Source organism: Hyperoodon ampullatus (genome assembly GCF_949752795.1).
Source record: "Hyperoodon ampullatus genome assembly, chromosome: 13".
NCBI classification, from domain to species: domain Eukaryota; kingdom Metazoa; phylum Chordata; class Mammalia; order Artiodactyla; family Ziphiidae; genus Hyperoodon; species Hyperoodon ampullatus.
Genome location: NC_136926.1, coordinates 22991837 through 23004917, shown reverse-complemented (window position 1 = coordinate 23004917; position 13081 = coordinate 22991837). Strand labels below are relative to the sequence as shown.

The window sequence follows — 13081 nt, the reverse complement described above, 5'->3', positions numbered from 1 at the left end:
CCAGCCTGGTAAATCTCTCATCTATAATCCAACACAAGAGACAACAGGCAAACAGCAAGAGGTCATCTTCAAAGAGCCGGTTGCTACGGGAAGCAAGTGTAGAGGCAGCAAGCATGTCCCCATCAAAGTCCGGCAGCTGCAGAAGAACCACAAAGGTACAGCTCCCCTCGGAGCAGAGCACGGATGCGGGAGGGGCGTCTCCGGGGGAGGGGGCACAGGAGGAGGAGGAAGGGGAGAGAAAAACATCAGACCAGCAGCAACTGCCCAGTGGAACATAAAACCTGGCAGTTTTGTGCTGCTCAACAAGAGGGAAAGTAGGGAAAGAAGAAACAGAAAATAGCATTTCCTGAACTTGCCTTTTTAAGCGCTAGTCAAAATTGTCAACGTACCTGAGAGATGGCCAGATAAAACCCACGGCTATGGAAAGAGAAATACAGCCATTAGTGATAAAACGGCAAGTACCAGCTTTAAGCACCATCTCAGTACAAATGTGATCATCTCCCAGCAGAAAAATCTCTAAATCCTTGGTCCAAATGCCCCCTTCCCAATACAGCAACAGCAGCCACAAAGAAGAGTAGACCTACCACTTGCCCACAGAATCTAAATAGGGGAATCTCAGGGCGGCCTTTACTTTGGGTAGAAGCTGCCCTCATTTTTCCAGGTGAAAAGCACAAGAGTCGACAGGCTTCACAGCCCCTAAGTGGACATCTCAAATAGTCCCTTTTGCATTTGAGTTCTCCAATCCCAGATGTAGCACTGGTGCACAGAAATCACACAGGACTCAGGGGGAAGAGAACACTAGAGAATCAAGTCCCATTCCTTCACTCCGAATGAAGACAGACCTTGGGACATTCCCCCAGCTCACCTGGAAGCCAGGTCTCCCAAATCCCAAGCTGAAGTTCTTGGTTGTCATGGGCGACAGCCATAAAGGTCTAGGGACAAGGAGAGGGGCAACAGCTTCGTCTTCGTTTCTGGCTGCTACTAAATGGCTTGATGTGCTATATGAAAGTTCTGAAACAAAGTGCTCCCAAAAAACGGTCCATCTGTTGGTTTTGGTGGGTTTTCACAGAAGTCAGGCCCACAGGCAGGTGGACACATCTGTATGTCCTCACCCTGCTCTGTCTGTATCACATGGCTCTGCTGAGAAAGTGCTCAGACTCTCAAAGAAGTATCATTTTGCTCAAAATGATTTCCTGAAACAGGTGAGAGGTTCATGGGGCTAGATGTACACACACAAAGGGTTCAGGCCTGAAACTCAATCACAGAACCATATCCCATGTGAAAGGGCAAGGCTAAAATGGCACGGGTGATTTCTTCCAGGGTAAACATTCAGAAGTCACAGACTTGTGCAATCTGTTTTTATGAATGGCTCTGTCTTCACCACATTTTGTGGATATAAAATGTGCTGTGTTAAAAAAAAAAAAATCAAACAAATTTAAATGGCTCTTTCAATAGGCCAAGACTTTATCTGTATTTGTCCTCAGCCAAGTGGAAAAGAGTAAACATGAAATTAAAAAAATAAAAATGAAATAAACTCTGAATTCAAATCAACAAAAATAAATCTGCAGTACTCCAGACACCTTTTATTGCCACCCAGCTAGTGAACAAGCGAGTGCTCCTAATCAGCACACCAGGGTCTCATCACTTTCTTCCTCAGCTGCCAATGCTGCCACCAACACAGGACTTCTCAGAACCCTACTTCCAATCTTGTGGGTTTTTTGTTTTGTTTTTTAGTGTCAAGAAAAGAAAGTACAGTACTCTGTAATGGCCTATATGGGAAAAGAATCTAAAAAAGAGTAGATATATGTATAACTGATTCACTTTGCTATATAGCAGAAACTAACACAACATTGTGAATCAACTATACTCCAATAAAAATTAAAAAAAAAAGAGAAGTATGAGGAGAGATGTAGGCACTTATTTATATGAAGAAAGACTTCTCGAGTACCTTCCACTGTCACTGAACATGTTAGAGAACTGAAGACAGAAAACGAGGAGGGAAAAAAAAAAAAGGAATTCATGAGGGTGATTCAAGTGCCTGAAAAGGAACAACTGTCCATAAAATGAACAACCTCAGTTAAACACATTTTTGTTATATTGGGTCATTTTCATAAATATTTTTGGCTGAAACCATTAGAAGCTTCTGGCTGCAATGGTAAATGATAAAGGGGAGTTGGTCTCTGAGGGTTGGTCTCCCTTACAGTTCACAACTGGAGATTAAGTTTAAGAGACCCAACCCAACCCCCTAACCCAAAGAATCAAACTTGCTCCTGCCCTCTCAGCCTTCCAAAGGCCCAGAGGAAGACCTCTGTGGCCCCAGGTCAGGTGCCAGCAGCCTCTGAAGGGGAGGGAAAGGGCCTCTGAATGACCAGATTAAGTCTGAATGGAGCAAGAACCTGTGGTTAAGTTTTCTGAATAGTCGGCTCTCTTAGGGGGAGCAAACTCCTTAAAAAAAAACACAAAAAACGGCAGAAACCTCGCCTGGCTCTCTGTTACTACCCTTCAGAAATGGGAGTCCTGCTCTTTGGATCTAGGAAAGTGGATTTTCACATACTCAAGTCAAGCCCACTTTCCAACCAACGTGTGGGGTTCAGCCAATTTTCAAGGGAAAGGAGAAAAAAAATAACACTGCCTTATTTCTTCTCAAGATTACTATTTAGACAGTTCAGGTTGACATGGACCATGTTTTAACCGCCAATCCCCCAGGACAAACTTAGAAACTTCTCCAAGCCACTACACAGCAAAGAAGCTACTCTTTCCCTCAACTCACTTAGCTTCATCTCCAACCAAAACTTCTTTACACTATTATTCCAGCTTTGCTGGTGCAGAGTCTTTGCCGGAAGGTTCTTTACCCCAAGCATAAGTAGGAAAGGAAAACGGCAAAAGGCATTTTATCTAACCTGTGGCAGTCTGGTCGGAATTGTCCTGGCTACAACAAGACGCAGGCCTGCTGAGGTTTTGTTCTGCTTTTCTAAGTTGGGGACGGGGAATATCAACATAAATCTTTCTTCCCAGTGAAAGATCTGAGGATTAAGTTAACTCATAACACAGACTACTCATATATTAAGATACAGTTCATTAAAAATCTTGAACAAAATGTTGAGTGACCCATCCATGTTAAAAACTCAAGTTTGGGTGTAAAAGGCCAACGCCTGAAAAACCCGGGGGGGAAGAATGGTTGGGAGAGATGAGAAAACTCTTCCAAGACCATCCTGTTTAAGCTCGACCACCTTGGCAAGGAGAGCGTGCGCCTCCCCTCCTAAAGCACCTGGTTCTGCAACTGATGTTCAACGTGTTTCCATTTAACTGCAGGGGACACAAGAATGAAAGGCAGAGATCCTGCCCTTCAAAGAGACTGCAGTTACACAGAGGAGAGAAGGCACGAAAAGAATAAAATGCACGTGGGCGTGAGGGGTAAGTGCCAAGAGCAAGGCCCATCAAGAGAAGGCAAGATGGGGGCATGAGGCGTCCCGGGAGGCCTTCAGGATTTGGTCTCGAGAGATAAAAGACTGTGAGATTTGGCTCCTTACTTATTTCTGTCTAGAACTTTCCAAGGATTTTTTTTTTCTTTTAATTTAGGCCGCGCCGCATAGCATGCATGATCCTAGTTCCCCAACCAGGGATCAAACCCATGCCCCCTGAAGTGGAAGCGCTGAGTCCCAACCACTGGACCGCCAGGGAAGTCCTCCAAGTTTCCACTCAGCAATTGATGTGGCACAGATTACACATTTATATTTATTAAGCCCACTAAATATATAAAATACTTAATATATATTTGTGTATTTATTAAGCATAACTATAGCTAGCTCTTACTATGTATCTAATCTTACAACCATAAGAAGTATTTTTTAAGATACTCATAACAAAAACTCAGAGAGGTTCAGTGCCTTACCTAGGGTCACTCAGTTGAAAAGTAACACTAGACTTCGAACTCAGGTCAGGTTGCCAAGTCTGTTGCTGCATTTCCCTCTGCACCTCTGCAATGCAACAGTTCCAAGCACACATCCCCTCCTCCAGTGGATTTTTTTTTAAGGTGTCAAAACCCCACCAGTAATTTTAAACCTCCGGTGTAATTCTTAGCCTATAATTATTTGTTTACATGCATGTCCTCCCAACTAGCCCAAGTTCCTTAACGACATCCTTCACCTTCATATTCTAGCACTGGGTGTGGCACACAGGAAAGCTGAACAAACACGCCATGGTCACACTAAACTGAGTGGCTCATGACACTCAAAACGCCAGAGAGCCTGCTTCAGCTAGAAAGTCGTCAAAAGGGTTTTGCTCGCTTAACCTCCCTGACCCTGTTTCCTCATCTGTTAATAAGGACAATAATGATACCTGTTTCATAAGGTTGTTTTGATAAGTGTGTTAGATAATGCATGCTAAAGGCTTGGCAGTGCCTGGAACATGCTAAGTACTCCACAGAGGCGGGCAAATAATGTCTAACCTCCAATGCAAGATAAAAGGGAGGTATGCCCTACCTCACCTTTCATCCACTAGACTTAAATTCTGGAAACTGATATTAAGTTTTAAAAGAGTTCCAAGCAATGTGTGCTATCCATTGAAACACAATGGGACAGATCTAGATATACTGATAAAGAAAAACTTTCAAGACACATTAAATGAAAAGAAAAGGGGTGTGTGTGTGTGTGTGTGATTACATGGGTATACAAGTGCACAGAAAAATACTCTGAAATATATAGGTAATGAGATGGGAGGAGTAAAGAGGTCTTTTCCTTCTGTCACTATTCAGTTCTGATATTTGAATATTATGAAAAAACATTAAAAGTAATATTTTCATTAAAAGCAAAACTAGTGTGGAGTTAACAGTAATGTACCACTGTTGGTTCCTTAGTTGTGACTAATGTACCACAATAATGTAAGACATTAACAATAAGAGAAACTGGGTGAATGGTATATGGGAACTCTCTATCTTTGCAGCTTATCTGTAAGTCTAAAACGATTCTAAAATTTAAAGTTTGTTTTGGACTTCCCTGGTGGTCCAGTGCTTAAGATTACGTGTTTCCACTGCAGGGGGTGCAGGTTCAATCCCTGGTGGGGGAAGTTCCACATGCTGCACGGTACAGCCAAAAAAAAAAAAGTTTTTTTTTTTTAAAAAAGCAATAATATGTATAGCACAGAACCATCTTTGCTTTTAAAACTCTGTCCATATACATAAATATATATTTACTACATTTCAAATGTTAACAATGGTTCTGAGTGGTAAGATTGAAGATGGTGCTCATTTCCTTGTACCTTCTAGATCAGTGGTTCTCAAAGGGTGGTTGCCAGATCAGCCATAGCAGCGATATCTGGAAACTTGTTAGAAATGCAAATTCTCAGGCCCCACCCACCCCAGGGCCATTCAATCAGACTCACTAGAGGTGGGGGCCAGATGATTTTGATGCACATAAAAGTTTGAGAACCCTGTTCCAGATCACAGAAACTGGTTTTATAAAAAGTGTCACTTCTATAGTCAAAACAACAGAACAATGAAACTTGAAAAGGGGGTCAGTATGTTGACGAATGAATAGCATTTTAAGCCCAGATGCAGGCCCTGACACAGCATGTGCACCGGGAGGCAAGCACAGGCCAGTCCCAACTCACACTGACCTGCTCTGTCCCTTCCCTCGTCTCCCCACCATCCCAGGCCAGCTTCCATGGGAGCCCCTGGGATACCAACAGGGACAAGTTTCAGACAAACAAATCTGGCATGGGGGGAGGGTTTCTTTTTTTAAAAATTTTTTATTGTAAGAGGAAAGTTTGTTGGCAACAGCTCCTCATCTTCAAATTTATGGCCTCCAGTCTCAGTTGTGTATTAACAGCACCAGCCAGGGCATGACAACTAACAGTTTAAGAGGTAGAGATTCATCTTCATAATTAAAAAAAAAAAAAAAATTCCTAAACATGAATGTAGTAGCAGCTCAAATGAACAAGGTGTGAGCCTATCAGCCCTGCCTTTGGAATGGCCCCGGATGTCCTCTGCCATCCTGCTCCGAGGCCCGGGAGTATTTATAATGCCCAGCTGGCTTCCTCCCCTCCAGGTACATCCGAGACTCCTTCCACCTCGTGCAGAAGACCCCTGGAGTCTGTACTTCAGCTCTGCTTTCAGAGGCCCTCAAGGGGCTGCTCTGCCTGCTGGCTCGGCTCCATGAGAGCCATGGGAAAGGGAGTATGGGTGTATCGCTGGCAGCAGGTGAGGCAGAGCAGAGGACGCGGCAAGGGGAGCCTGTGAAGGGACTCCCGCGGTCCCCAGAATCCTGCTCTGCCCTGGATTTCAATTTGTTTAAATGAGCAGTCGTAAATCAAAGAGTAACAATTTAATACAAGCAGAATACCTTTCGCGGGTACAAAGAATTTTACGTGAAAGATTTTGTCATCAGAGTCCACATAGTAACCTATTCGGAGTACAAGTACAATATAAACACTTAATTGAGCTGCTGAAAAGAACTGCTATCCATGGAGAAAGTAACTCTGCTCTCATTATTGGACCCCAAGGATCAGGAAAGACTATGTTAATAAACCATGCTTTGAAAGAACTAATAGAAGTAGAAGAGGGAGTGAAAATGTATTACAAGTTCACTTAAATGGACTGCTGCAGATCGATGATAAAATTGCCCTAAAGGCAGTTAAATCTGGAAACTGTAGTTGGAGATAAAGTTTTTGGAAGCTTTGCTGAAAACCTTTCATTTCTTCCGGAAGCTTTAAAAAAAGGTGACTGGACTAGTAGTTGCCCAGCGATCTTCGTATTAGATGAATTTGATCTTTTTGCTCATCATAAAAACCAAACACTCCTCTATAATCTTTTTGACATTTCTCAGTTTGCACAGACTCCAGTAGCAGTTATCGGTCTTACACGTAGATTGGATATTATGGAACTCTTAGAAAAAAGAGTGAAGTCACGATTTTCCCACTGGCAGATACACTTAATGAATTCATTTGGTTTTCCACAGGATCTTAAAATATTTAAAGAACAATTATCTCTATCTGCAGTATTTCCAGACAAGATTTTCGCTGAGAAGTGGAATGAGAAGGTTCAGAGTCTCTCAGAAAACAGAAGTGTGCAAGAAGTGCTGCAGAAGCATTTCAATGTCAGCAAAAACCTGCGGTCATTACACATGCTATTGAGGCTTGCTTTAAATCGCGTAACACCATCACAACCATTTATGACTGCAGCAGATCTGATGGAGGCAAACCAGCTGTGTAGCGTGGGCTCTAAAGCAAATATTGTACGTGGTCTGTCGGTCTTGGAAATCTGTCTTATCATAGCAATGAAACATTTAAATGACATCTATGAAGAGGAGCCCTTTAATTTTAAAATGGTTTATAATGAGTTTCAGAAGTTTGTTCAAAGGAGGGCCCATTCTGTTTATAATTTTGAGAAACCTGTTGTCATGAAGGCTTTTGAACACTTACAACAATTAGAATTAATAAGGCCCCTGGAAAGAACATCAGTAAATGCACAGAGGGAGTACCAGCTGATGAAACTACTTCTGGATAATACACAAATTATGAATGCTTTGCAGAAATACCCTAACTGTCCTACAGATGTTAGGCAGTGGGCAACATCCTCCCTAAACTGGTTATAAATATAACCATGGCTTCAGTTATGGAGTCTCAGGCATACTTCTCTAAAGAACTAAAAGCTATTGTCCTTTAACAAGATATGTTACTATGTTTTCCTATATTTATAAAGATGTATTTTTGTAGTTATGGGAGACTCTTACATATGCAATATCATGGCTGTGCCTTGCCTTTGAATCACGAGCAGTTACATGATTTATAATTCCAGTGATTTAGATTATTTATAAGTAGCTGTTCAAAAAAATAAGTATGACTCTTTTAGGGATTGAACCACGTGCTTATTTAACACTTGTGAAGTATGTATGTGGTACATTTGAAGAGTTCATTTCAACCCAGCAGCCAGATGTTTTAACAATCCTTAAAACAGTAAAGAAACAATGGTAAGAGTTGAGGTGTAATGAGTAATCTTTCGGTCCATTGGGAGGTGCTGCAGTTTTTCTGTATTCATGGAAATTTGGGTTTCTGTCCCAGACCAAGGTCTTCTAGTTCAGGAGACTGATCAGTTTGGCTAGAAGATGGTTCACATGGAAGAAAAAAGCCAAAAGTTTGAACATTTTCTTCCAGACTTCTTAAAATATGGTACTCATACCATCTACAGAAGAATCTCTTGTAGGAGGCTTTTAAATACAGATTTTTGGGCCTCTTCTAGGGACTAGCATTTGTCTTTCTAACAGGCACTTTAGGAAATTCCTGTAAAACTACTCCCACAAATAATGGAAAGTGTATGACAGTGTTAACTAAATCTATTTGTAACAAAAAGTAGACCCCTATGAGGAATGTGGAAATGTCAAAGCATCACCTTATAAATTCAGGAATCCATGAACTAATACTGGTATATGTTTGTTTGTTTGTTTATTTTTATTTTGGCAGCAATGGATCTTCATTGCAGGCGAGCACGCAGGTTCAGTAGTTGCGGCGTGTGGGCTTAGTTGCCCTGAGGCGTGTGGGATCTTAGTTATCCGACCAGGCACTGAACCCACGTCCCCTGCACTGGAAGGCGGATTCTTAACCACTGGACCACCAGGGAAGTCCCTGGTGTATGTTTAAAGTGAAATTTAATAAGCATTCATTAAGTGTTGTGACTTCATTTATTCAAGAATATTTGATTGCCTATTATTTTCATGGAAGGTTTACAAAAGAGAGAGTCCCTATCCTTGTGCAGTTTGTAATCCTTTTAACTGTCAAAGACCCTATGATATTTAGTTACTGTTGTTTACAGGTGAGAAAACTAACACAGTAGTGGCCCTGTCCAGAGGATTGACAGACCCTGGAATTCAACTCATTTCGTTGACACCAAAGCTCAGTAACGTGTTCCTTACCATGTATTTTTAAAAGTGTACTCGAAGAAATTATTTACTTGGTTTTTAAGAAGTATTGCGTTTAGAATGGAATATGAGATTTCTGGGCATAAAAATAGCTCTTCAGTAGTTGCAACCTATTCTAGGCATTCTAAGTTTTCAGATCACTGTCAATTACTTTTCAGCAGTGTCTCATGAAAGCTAAGACTTGCATCCTGGTTCTATGCAACAGTCTATAGATTTTTAGGGGACAGTTTGCCAAAATACTTACCATCGTAGATTCACTATTACTAGAAGCAAGGATTTTGCACTTGAGCTAAAATTGTCCCTTTAAAAAATTTTCTGAACTGTTTTAGGGAAGTACCCTCTGCTTTAAAGGCACTGACCACAAAAGTACCTAAAGAACTGGCTTGAAGACTGCAAATTTTTATCAGCTTAAGATTCCACTAAAAGGTTAAGAGCACTCATCTGCCTCCCTGGCTCCATAAGAGCTACAGAAAATCCATCAACATCAGTGAAAGAGCTATAAAACAAACTAGAAAAAATAGGTTAGCAAAAGTCATACAAATGAAGCACGTGCCTACATTTCAAAGGCATTTTTTCAGAGAAGGAATGTTGATATTCCCCTTTCCATATTCCCTAATACAGAGAAGCTAAAATATACTTTAAATTTTTTAAACTAACTTCATCTCTTAAATTGTTTAAACCATCATCAATAAAATAAAACCAAATCTGAAAAAGCCCTAGTAAAAAACTTTTGAGAATAATGTAAACAAATATGGCTTAAAGATATTTTCATTTACTAGAGGAGGAATGTAGCCTGTTAACAGCACAATCAAAAGATTGAAAAACAGGTGAGGAGGAATGTTAGCGGCACTGGTGCAGTTTTCACGCATGTGTTCCCTCCAAGTGCCCTACCAAAAACAGGATCTTATTAAGAAAAAAAAAACAAAAAGTCTTTCCAATTTTGTGGACATGCATGTGAATGGCTCTGAGGAATTAAGAGCTGTTGGTTCAAATTTACCACATCATAATGCTATATATGATGATTATATACAATTAACTTCCTGAAGAATCTGTTTTGCAGAGCAGCGCTGTGGAAACAGTTTTGGTCTTTCTGCAGAGATTCCTTGCAGATTCCACTGTGGTTTGCATTTTCATTTGGTTTTAGAAGACAACGCAGGTTCTTTCAAACCACCATAACCTAAGTGTTGCCCTTTCCTTCACCTTTACCCTAAAAAAACTGAGAATCCATTGGTGTGAACAATGACACTCAATGTGACTAGGTGGGGCTCTTCACCCCCATTTTCTTTGAAAGTCATGGGATAAACGAAAGAATGTGCAACACTAAAAATGTAAATGAAAGCTAGCTTCCTTGGTGATCACCCTAAGTGAAAATACCAGAATTCTTCCGTTCAATTGTTCAAGTGTAGTTTATATCTTTGATATCTACTTCCTAAGCCACTTTTTAAAAATCTCTGTATGAAAAGACAAGATAACGAATGCCATTTAGCCTCTTTTAAAATTGACAGGACCAACATATGTACTTTTGTGGGAATACAATCTGCTTACACAACAAAGGAGGGAAATGCCACAATTGACAAACCTCCCTTTCACCTATCCCCATTCTTGCAAATCTCAAGGTGTAAGCCTCACTATAAATTATAAAGCTACTGTTCCTCTCTTTAAGAACATATAACTGAAGAAAAACTTCATATGCGAATCATACAATTTTTTTTAACTTGGGAATGGGATGGGGATAGCACACATTTTATTTGTACAATACTTAATCACTTACCCAAGGTGGGGTTTTATAGGACTTGTTTTCTTTTTTTAACTTTTTGTTAAATACTTGCAGAAAAAAAGAGCAAGTAAAATTTGACGGTAGCACAACAACCTGTGCCCAAAACACTGACACGAAATACAGAGTAAAGCTAAAATAATAGTTTACCAATATTTTGAGAGGTAACAAATAGGATATGGGTTAAGATTCCATAAAAAATGTACTGCTGGTTGAATATCTGAGGTAAATGATGCTCAATCAAGATGCTACTTGTGGCTTCCCTGGTGGTGCAGTGGTTAGGAATCCGCCTGCCAATGCAGGGGACACAGGTTCGAGCCCTGGTCCAGGAAGATCTCACATGCTGCAGAGCAACTAAGCCCGTGCGCCACAGCTACTGAGCCTGTGCTCTAGAGCCCGCGAGCCACAACTACTGAAGCCCACGTGCCACAACTACTGAAGCCCGTGCGCCTAGAGCCTGTGCTCTGCAACAAGAGAAGCCACCGTAATGAGAAGCCCACGCACCGCAATGAAGAGCAGCCCCCACCTGCCACAACTAGAGAAAGCCCACGCGCAGCAAGAAAGACCCAACGCAGCCAAAGATAAATAATAAATTAATTAATTAAAAAAAATTACTACCTCCTAGAGCCAAGGGGGAGGAGGAATGGGAGATGAGCAAGACCACAGCCATCAGAAGTGAGCCACCCACGACCCAGCAGCCACTCAGGGCACTTCACAGGCCCAGGAACCGAGGGCCACACTCCCAGGCACTGAGCCTGCTGCTCTGCCAGGGCCCCGGGAGCCCAAGAGAGGTGCTGAGGCACTGGGACCTGAAAGGTGTCGGACCTGCCGCTGACGGATTCCAGGGCTCGGGGACAGCACGTCCTCAAGGCAAGAGACTGCACAGGTGTGGCGTGCGGGGCGGGCATGACAGCCACAAAACCCAGGTTGCACAAGTAGAGATGGAAGGTCGACCAAGCTAGAAAGGCCACCTAGGGTCCGAGTCTGGGTCATGGCTGGGTCAGGTCAGGACTTTCAGCCAGAGGATAAGGAGAGTGACACTGGAGAGCCAATAGGAGACTGTCCTCCCCATTAGGGACCTACAGCTGAAAGACCTTCACATGAGTCTGGGAGCAGCAGGCCAGCCAGTGAGCAGAAACCAGCAATAAAGGTGCCGGGTGAATCAAAACAGCTCTTGGGAGAGCCTGACAGATGCAGAGAAACCTATGCCAGAGAAGTGAGGGTCTGGCTTCCTAAATCACCTCGACTGGGCCTTTGGTCTGCACCCCTGGAGTCTCCTGCACCGAGGAGGGGACCAGGAAAGGCCTGGTGGGGTTCAGTGCACGGTGGGGAAGGGCAAAAGTACAAGCAGTGCTTCTTCTAATAAAAAGATCATCTACTCACCTGCCCAGACTCCTGGGGTTGGTGAGGTGGCTGGGAATCCAGGTGGGGAGCCTCTTTGGAGGCCCTCAGGGAATACTCTGTTGCTGGTGGAAGGGACCCCATATCCGGGTTAGGAAAATGGATTCTCTCATAAACCACTGTGATGGAATTGTAGAAAATCATTTTCTGCAGCCACTGGAGGACGGAACCCAACAAACCTTGGAGGAGGCAGCAGGCTGACCTGGGGCAGCTGGCCAGATGTGTGGGGTGTCAGGGGATCAACAGTGGATAGGTCAGCCTCCGAGGTGCAAAGACAGCAGCCTTGCCCTCAGGGAGCGGAGCCTGGTGAATGCATGCCAAGCAAAGAACCCAGAATAAAGACAGATGAACCGAGGGCACCGGCAGGGCACGCGAAATCCAAGCCACAGAGAAGCAATACCGAGGTCGGGGCCGAGTGACCAGAAACCTGAAAACAACGGGGCTTTATCACCTGTGACACCAAGATGGGCTGCGGCTGAAGGGCTCCCACAGAGATGCCTCTAGGGACAAAGGACGGGTACAGGGACAGGGTCTGTGTGCTCGTATCTGAGATGGAAGGAATTGAGATATTTATTCAGAAATTCCATTCTGGAAGTGCCCTATTAGGAGAACACCACCAGAAGAATCAAGAATCGTTGACAGCCATACCCAGAAACTGGGGCAACATTTGAAGCATACAGAAGAGACATGAAACCCAGGGGCGTAAGGTAAGCACCACTGCCCCACAAATGCCTGCGAGTGTGTCCTGTTTCACGCGACCCACACTGCATGCCACGCTGAGGCTTGGTTATGGTGCTCCGGTGCCCCTGCTCCATTCGGAGAAGCCCTGGGTCAGCAAGTCTAGGAACAGGGCACACAGATAACTGCCAAAAAGAAAAACCAGGCACCCAGGTGGTCATGGCAGCATCTACAGGTGGGAAGGCTTCTCCTTTCTTAATCTATATACTTTTTCACTGATTAGACTTTAATGCTTGCTTGAATTTTAGGAGTTATGCCC

General features: G+C 43.0%; 1 protein-coding gene and 1 pseudogene across 2 annotated transcripts in view; one reads left to right on the top strand and one right to left on the bottom strand.

Moving 5' to 3' along the window:
* The window catches only part of ZNRF3 (zinc and ring finger 3), a gene marked incomplete at its 5' end in the record, with an annotated part of 146342 nt that overhangs the window by 91180 nt on the left and 42081 nt on the right, over positions 1–13081 (bottom strand). The gene's annotated exons all lie outside the window — the stretch shown is intronic.
* LOC307062262 (origin recognition complex subunit 4-like) lies at positions 6291–7589 on the top strand (annotated as a pseudogene). The gene is made up of 2 exons: positions 6291–6866; positions 7041–7589. The product of its transcript is annotated as an origin recognition complex subunit 4-like (transcript).